The sequence below is a fragment of the Nomascus leucogenys genome, chromosome 2 (genome assembly GCF_006542625.1).
Source record: "Nomascus leucogenys isolate Asia chromosome 2, Asia_NLE_v1, whole genome shotgun sequence".
In the NCBI taxonomy this organism is placed as follows: domain Eukaryota; kingdom Metazoa; phylum Chordata; class Mammalia; order Primates; family Hylobatidae; genus Nomascus; species Nomascus leucogenys.
In genome coordinates, this window is record NC_044382.1 from 112836834 (window position 1) to 112846106 (window position 9273).

The window sequence follows — 9273 nt, forward strand, 5'->3', positions numbered from 1 at the left end:
CTGCCTTATCTCAGATCACACAGATTTTTCTGTTATGTTTTCTTCTAGATAGAAGTTTTCAATTTTGGGTTTTAAGACTACCGTTTTCCATGCACATGGGATATGTGTTTCAGAACTATTTGTTGTGTGATTACACTTTCTCTGTTGAATCATATTGCCAACTTTATCAGAAATGATTTGCTCATATATAGATGGGCCTATTTCTGTATGTTTTATTCTGTTCAACTTACACGTGACAATTGTATTACCAGTACCATGCTATCTTGATTACTATGGCTTCATAGAAAATCTTAAAATCAGGTACTGAGTCTCCTTTGTTTTTTATTTTAAAAATGATTTTGGAGATTTTAGGCCTTTTGCTTTTTCATATAAAGTTAAAATCAGCTTGTAGGCTTCTTCAAAGGCCATATGGGATTCTTTTAAATTGTGTACAATCTATGGATCAATTTTAGAATAATTTTTGTCCTGACAATTTTGAGTCTTCTACTCAATGAATATAATTCTCCATTTACTTATATCTTCTTTAATAGTTCTCAAAATGTATGTTTTTTATTGAACAAATCATGTCCATGTTATTTAGATTTACTCCTAATTAATGTTTTAGTGCGATTGCAAATAATATTTTTAACATTTCAATATCCAACTGCTTATTGCTAGTGTATTTAAAGATAACAGATTTTATGGGTTAATCTTGTTTTCTGTAACCTGTCAAACTCATTAATTTTGGTAAATTATTTGGAACTTTCTATGTAGATAGTCATTGCCTCTGAGTAAAGACAGTTTTATTTCCTACTTTCCAATTTTATTACTTGTGTTTTCTTCCTTGTCTTATAGCACTGGCATGTATGCTGTAGGATAAGAGTTGTGAAAGTGGACATTTTTCTTTTGACGCTACTCATAAGAAAAAAACAATTAGTGCTAAACAATAGAATATGATGTTAGCTGTAGTTATTAATATCCTTTTTAAGACTGAAAATTTTAACTTTCATTCATAGCTTGAGGAGAGATTTTGTCATAAATGTATATTGAATTTTGTCAAATGTTTTTCAAGCATGTATTAAATGAAAAGAAAAAGTATTTTTCTTTTCTTTTTTAAAACATTGGTATAGCTAGGCATAGTGGCTCACACATGTGATCCTAGCCACTGGGAAGGCTGAGACAGGAGAATTGCTTGAGGCCAGGAGATTGAGACCAGCCTGGGCAATATAGAAAGAACTTGTCTCTAAAAAAGTGTTTAAAAATTAGCCTGGTGTGATGATGCATGTCTGTAGTCACAAGTGCTGAGGTGAGAGGATTACTTGAGCCCAAATTTGAGACTGCAGTGTACCATGCTTGCACCACTGCAATCTCACCTGAGTGACAGAATGAGACCCTTCCTCTTAAAAAATTAAATAAATGAAATAAAAATTTTTGTATAAGTGAATTATATTGATATTTGAATGTTATATTAATCTTGTATTTCCAGAATAAACCTCACTTACTTATATTACCAATTTAAACATGCTCGATTAACTTGCCAGTAATTTTAAAGGATTTTTACCTCTGTATTTATGAGTGATATTGATCTGTAGTTTTCTTATAATATCGTTGTCTAGTTTTGGTATCACTGTAATACTGGCCAAATAAAGAGTTAGGAGGTACTGTGTCTTCTATTTTTTATAAGTTTTTTTGTAGGATTGGTATTTTCCCTTTAATATTGTGTAGAATTACTTGGTGAAGCCATTTGAATCAGTTTTTCTAGTTGAAAGTTTTAACTATTAATGCAATGTCTTAATAGATACAGGAGTACTTGTCTGGACTATTTCTTCCTGAGTAAGCATTGGTCATTTGTGTCTTTCAACATTTAGAAACAATTTCTGTCGTTAAACTTATTGGCATAAACCACTAAGTTACAGAATACCCTGTTCTATGAGAACAACTAACTGATACAGCCATTTATTTATTCATCAATTTATCAATATATCCTTCCGTAGAAAAAAAAAAAAAAAGAGGGGCATGCTTGCTATTTAGCAAGGTTAGGAAGGTATCACAGAAAGGTGACCAGGGTCAAAAAACGTAAATTGAAATTGTGCAGATGTGGAATAAGAATTGAGAGACTCTCTAAACAATAACGACATATTTTATATATTTATATGTTTATATATATAAATCATTAGATTGGTCGAAGTCTAGACATAACATATTACATATGTTTACATAATATAAACATATAAAATGTCTAGAATTCTTGAACAAATCTAATGATTTTCCCTGGTTTTCCCTCTCTAGCTACACTGACCCCTTGGCCATTAATATCTCATGCTTCACATATTTCCACTTTGGAGTTTCCATACCCACTTATCCCATTGCCTAAAATCTCATTTAGAATAAACCTTAAATGTTAACTCTCCAGAGAGATCTTCCCTAGCCATGCTGTCTAAAAGTATGTTTCACTATTTTTTCCTATTTTCTAACATTTTCTAATTCTCTTATAGCATTATATGACATTGTACTATAAATATTTATTTCATATTTATAATAAAATATGTATGTAACATATTGAAGAATAGTTTTAGTAGTAATTAAAGTGAATCATTGATAGTTGGAACATTTGAACGTTATCAGGCAGAAGTTAATTTATATAACAATACATGTTTTACGTACATGTTTCTGACACAGGATTCTTTCCATGCTGTTTCAACAGCTGGAAATCTCCACAGCTGGTGGCACCACTGCCTGGGCTTTCCTGGAGCCCACTGGGCTCGGTCTGCCCACTCAGTCCAGCAGGCTGTGCTCAACTCGTGCCACCAGCCTGGATCCTGCACCTGCCGCAGATCTGCGCTCAGCCCGTGGCTGATCTGGGTGTGCTGCGACCACCTGCCGCCTTGGGAACCAGTGTCAGGATGAGGAGGACATGGTGGCACCTGTAAACTTAGAGATACCAGCAACCACGGAGCCCCCAAGAGGGTGTCTCAGCTTCTGCTTGGGGAGTCCCGAGGTCTGAATGCCACAGTTTTCTCTCTCATTCCTGTCACTTGCAGCTTTGCGAATGGGGATGTGTTACAACTCGTTTGTTCTTGCAGCCCATGGCTTGGTGAACAGGGGCATGTTATAGCTCTGGCTCAGGGAGTCCCAAGGTCTGAGCCCCCAAAATGGTCACAGCTCTTCACTCCCTAGTCCGGTGAATGGGAGAGTGTCACAGCTCTTTTCATTCATGCTGCCCACAACTTGGCAAGCTGGCCCAGAGCGTGTTACAGCCCTCCAAGAAGAAAGAAGTATGCAGACACTGAAGAGTGAGCAAGGCAGAGAAGCATACTGAATTACAGAAAAGCTCTTGACAACAAGAAGGGACCCAAAGTGGGTAGTGCTCTGTGTGATTGGGGCCTGAACGTGGGTAGCCGTCTGTGTGGCTGAGTCCAGAGGTTTTCATAGGTTTGGAATGAAGAGGCAAGGACCGTGGATAGCCTTGGAAAAGGCAACGTTCAATTGGTTAAAAAGCATCATTCAGAAAGAACCAATTGGGAAACAGTAGGCAAACAGGAATAAAAGTTCTCATTCTGATCATGGACTCTATCCAGAACTGGCAGCTCCGTTTTCAGGTTTTAAATTGTCTTTGGTTTGAAGGTCGGGTTTCACTGGGGACCTGCCCCTGTCTGCCTAGGACTTTGTCTGTCTCCTGCCACTGTCATTTATATACTATCTTGCAACCTTCCTTTAGTATATATACTCCACGAAGGGAGGGACTTAATTTTGTTCACTCCTTTGTTTTGTTTTCTGCTTGATCTCTAGCAGCTAGAACAGAACTTGATACATTATAGGCACTCAATACATATTACTGAACAAATATGTAAAGGTATGGCAATCATCTTAGGAGCTGTAAATTGTTTTCTCCTTTAGAATTATAAAATCTGGCTTTGATCCTCTTACTACTAATATTGAGCACATTACATGATTTTTCCTGATATTTTATTTTCTAATTCTAAAATTTAAATTTTTAATTTTTTATATAAATTAACTTCTGCCTGGTATGTTCAAATATTCTATCAATGATTCACTTTTATTACTAATAAAACTATTGTTCAATATGTTACATACTTCTACATTTATTACACTAATTTAAATCTGAACTTTTTGTATATTTGTACATTTTCTTGAACACAGACATTTGACTGGACTCTGATACTTTTTCTGATCCTCTCCATCTTCACACCCTTTACCCTCAAGTAGGCTTCAATGTCTGTTGTTCTCCTCTTTGTGTCCATGTGTTCTTCTCATTTAGCTCCTATTTATCAGCGAGAACATGCAGTATTTCCATTTCTGTTTCTGCATTAGTTTGCTAAGGATAATGGCCTCCAGCTCCATCCATGTGAAAACTGATGAGATTGTCCAGGCATTCAACTTGGTGTGTGTGTGTGTGCTTTTCCAACTATCAAAATTTGACTGCCCAGATAAGATCTCTTCTCGTATAGACTGTTTCCCATTTCCACTTGTCATCATCCTTTATGCCTGCTCAAGAATCATAAGCTTTCTTTTACCCAAACCTGAGCCCTTCCCAGGGGTAGGTGTGCTGGCTTGTTATATAGGTAAATTCATGTCACGAGTGTTTTCTGTACAGATTATTTTTTCACCCCGGTACTAAACCTGGTACTCAACAGTTACTTTTTCTGATCCTCTCGGTCTTCCCACCCTTTACCCTCAAGCAGGCCTCAGTGTCTGTTGTTCTCCTCTTTGTGCCCATGTGTTCTCCTCATTTAGCTCCTACTTATCAGTGAGAACATGCAGTATTTGGATTTCTGTTTCTGCATTAGTTTGCTAAGTATAATGGCCTCCTGCTCCATCCATGTTCCTGCAAAGGACATCATCTCATTCTTTTTTATGGCTTCATAGAATATATGCTTTATGTATTTTATATTTGTAACTTTGGCAAGTAATATATTCTGTGTAGAATAAATTCTTGATAAGTTTTGATCATAATGATAAAAATTAAAATAATATAGTTTACTTCTAAAATTAAAATAATACAGTTTACTTCTTAAGGTAGTTGCTTGCTCTTTTTATTTAGATAGGCTTAATGTTGTTCTTTCTTCTTATAATTCTAATTCCATTTTTTCCTGTTATATTTAACCTTTTACCATCTATTCATAACCTCACTTCTTATTCTCATCTCCACAGTTAAAGACGTAGAATTTTAAAATTATATGTTTATGTGCATTTATTTAGATTAATAGCATCTTTAAAAATGGTATTTCTCTTATCTCTGATTTTATTTTCAGAATTCATCCATGTAATGTGTTCACCATAGAAAGCACTTTGTGCACCCTCTCTAGTTAGACCCACCCAGTGCCCTTGAGGAGAGCAGAATCGTACTATTCTCATCTGACTGTTGACAAAGCAGGAAAGTTAAGAAATATATGTTCATACAGATTGGGGTTGCAGAGATAGAATTCAGGCCTCCTGCCCTACTTTTCAGTGGTATCCCTATTATATCAAGAAGTTCCTCTTGAAGCATACTGCAAAGTTTCCCAGTATTACGTTGTCAGGAGCTGTGTAAAAGAAGCTAGTCACTAAAGAGCACATATGTTAGGGTTTTGTATGAAACCTATAAAAATTCTAGAAAAGGCAGAACTATAATTTGCTTACTGGTAGATCACTGGGTGTGCCTAGCTGCAGAGGTTGGATCAGAGATTGGTTAGAAGGGGCATAGGGGACTTTTTGAGGTGATGGGTGTGTTCTAAACTTTGACTGTGGTAATAGGTCAACTTTCCTCAAAAACACTGGGCCATACACTTAAAATGAATAAAAAAATTTGGATGTTTAGTATAGCTCAATAGAGCTTAAAAGATAAATATTTTCAGGAGGCTGTTACCTCTGTATCAAGAATATAAATATACGATATTGTTTAATATTTTCAATTTATTGTCCACTGTGGTTAATCAATTAACATTTTCTTTTCTTTCCCTTTAGATTCCCTGGTAACTGATTTACGGCTGAGCAGGTGGTTATAAGTGCAAAGCCGTGTGTTTTTCTCCCATATGACCTGATACACTAATCACTAGGGTACTGTTGTGTTACATGGAACGTGCAATGAGGTCACATTTCTTCCTGGTAGAGAGTAAATAGCAAATAGACTTAGAAAAAATAGCTGGCATTTGATGTCTAATCCTTAAGATTAGTTTATTACGTAAGGAAAAAAAAGGCCAAATATATCTATTTCATCAAAAAATAATTTGACAAAAATTTTTGGTTGACAAATTTCTGTACGTCTAGTTACATTCATTTGAAAATAGGAAAGCCAGGGTCCATTTGACAGTGGGTTGAAACAATGTGAAACAAAAAGATTGTAAAAGAAGATAAATGAAGCATGCATAAGCTTAAATTCTTTTTCATCGTTCCTCCTCAATCAAAGTCTTGTAAGTAACTTGTAACAAACATTTTCTCTCATCGAATACTATTTGGTCTTTGAAATTATTATTGGTACTACTTAAAAAATTCGTATGAAAATATATTAATATATGACAGAGAGAAAATAACACAAGGAATCTTTATGAATCCAATATTCAGTTTCAACACAGTGAATATATTTTGCTCTAAGTCTATATTGACTCTTCATCCCATACCCAACCCTAGGTATATCTTTAGTCCAATGTAGATAACGTATTATTGCATTTTGTAGATCCTTCCATATGTATCTATAAGAAACTTTAAAAATAGTTATTTCCATATTTTTGTTATTCCTAAGGTAGATAGCTATAATTCTTTAATGTTGTGAGAAACGCAGTGTTCACAATTCCTCCAATATCTCATAGTATTTTTAAATTAGAGTCAGTTTGTTTGAATCAGTAGAGTATACACATGGCAGTAAATTGGTATAGTTTCATTTTATTTACAATTTATTCAATAAAGAAACTCACGGCATTGACACTATATAATTTGGCATATTTAAGATTTTGCTAATTGATTTTGCTTATTGCGTATTGTAACCTTTTGTGACACTTAAGATGGTCTGCAGACCTCTTTATTTCCTGTGAAAAACTAGAGTGTTAATCTAATAATTTATGTCCTACTTTTTAATAAGAACACTTCATAGGAGGAGTTGTAAGCTTTCAGCTGTGTCACATCAATGGATGATCATGTCTGGTTTTTATTCTCATTGTTATTACTGTGACTGATCTAGTTTGTCATTTTACTTTTTTAGTATCAATATAAACTTATAGTGAAACCAATACCATTATTATTACTGAAATTATGATTACTGAAAACATTTGAAGATGTCCTTGTCTGACACTTTTTTACTTCCCATATCATTTTTTTAATTTTTCATATTTATATGTATTTAAGTATGGCGAAATATATACAACATAAAATTTACCACTTTAACCATTTTTAAGTGTACAGAAAAATATAAAACATTTCATAATTTGCATGCCTTCATTGGTCAGGCATCATGCTAATCTCTGTATCATTCTAATTTTTGTATATGTGCTGCTAAAGCAACACCTTGCATTTCTTTTTGTCCTTAGGATGCATCTAAATTGTCTGTATTACAAAATTACTGTATTGTAAAATCCTATTTAATGATTCTTGACGGACTTTAAACATTTTTGTTGCAAATATGTTTCACTATTTTGTCATTTGTCATTGTTGATCATAATATTTATTTGTCATAGATATTTTTGACAAGTTACCTAAGTTCTGGGATACATGTGCAGAATGTGCAGGTTTGTTATATAGGTATACACGTTCCATGGTGGTTTGCTGCACTCATCAACCTGTCAACTACATTAGGCATTTCTCCTAATGCTATGCCTCCCCCAGCCCCCCACCCCCCAATAGGCTCCAGTGCATGATGTTCCCCTCCCTATGTCCATGTGTTGTCATTGTTCCACTCCCACTTATGAGTGAGAACGTGCAGTGTTTGGTTTTCCGATCCTGTGTTAGTTTGCAAGGAATGATGCTTTCCAGCTTCATCCCCGCAAAGGACATGAACTCATCATTTTTAATGGCTGCATAGTATTCCATGGTATATATGTGACACATCTTCTTTACCCAGTCTAACATTGATGGGCATTTGGGTTGGTTCCAAGTCTTTACTATTGTGAATAGTGCTGCAATAAACTTATGTGTGCATATGTGATTATAGAAACACAGAAAAGTAAAAATATATGACAAACCACTCTTTCGTACACCATCCATCTAGATGTACAAGTTGTTAACATGTTTCTAAAAAAAATCACTGAGTTGTATACTTTAAAATGGTGAATTATATCTCAATTAAAAAAAAAAGAATAGTTTTTATTCATATGTAGTCCAATGCTGCTTGGTTGGTTTCTTCTAACTAGTGACTCAAGAATTTTCTTGTCATATCAAGAGCTTCAAAGAGATATGAGAATTTTAGAGACTTTTATTATATTATTTCTGCTCATATATTTTATTATTTCTGCACATATCTCATTGCCAGGATTGGCACAATTCCCAAAGCAAGTATATTAGTCTGTTCTCACACTGCTATTAAAAACATACCCGAGATTGGGTAACTTACAAAGGAAAGAGGTTTAATTGACTCACAGTTCCACGTGGCTGGGGAGGCCTCAGAATCATGGCAGAAGGTGAATAAGGAGCAAATTCACATCTTTCATGGTAGCAGGCAAGAGAGCTTGTGCAGAGGCACTCCTACTTATAAAACCAGCAGATCTCGTGAGACTTAGTCACTACCTCAAGTATGGGGAAAACTGCCCCCATGATTTAATTATCTCCACATGGCCCAGCCCTTGACACATGAGGATTATTACAATTCAAGGTGAGATTTGGGTGGGGACATAGCCAAACCATATCAGCAAGAAATTAGAAAATATGGGTGATGTTTCATAAGCAACAAATACCTATACCATATTCTTTCCTCCTAGTTAATAAATTTCACTTTCATTCCATGCACAGATTTGACTGCATTACATTTAGACAATATTCAACTTCTCTTCAAGGAAACATCTGTCCCATGAAATTTTGGAGTTATAAGAAAAGCACACCCCAGCACTGTCCATGCAGATGCTATTTTACTTATTCTATCCACTTAGTAACTAAGTAATAATAATAATAACAACAACAACAGAAAGCTTATGTAAACACTTCAAACAGATACTAGGAAATTAACAATGCAGTTGAGAGTCCTTGAGAGAAGAGAAGCACATAAAATGAACTATCAGTCTTGCACTCTGGCTTTCTTTCTGTCTAGGAGCACTTCCAAAATCACAGTGCAGGTAAATAGAATTTAAACAGAAAATGGCAATATCACTGATA

General features: G+C 35.0%; 1 non-coding gene across 1 annotated transcript; it reads right to left on the reverse strand.

The window, feature by feature from the left end:
• Window positions 1-7374: 7374 nt before the first annotated feature.
• Window positions 7375-7476, reverse strand: LOC115831835. Its single transcript, XR_004027328.1, has one exon. It is a non-coding gene; the product is annotated as a U6 spliceosomal RNA (small nuclear RNA).
• Between the last annotated feature and the right edge of the window lie 1797 nt (window positions 7477-9273).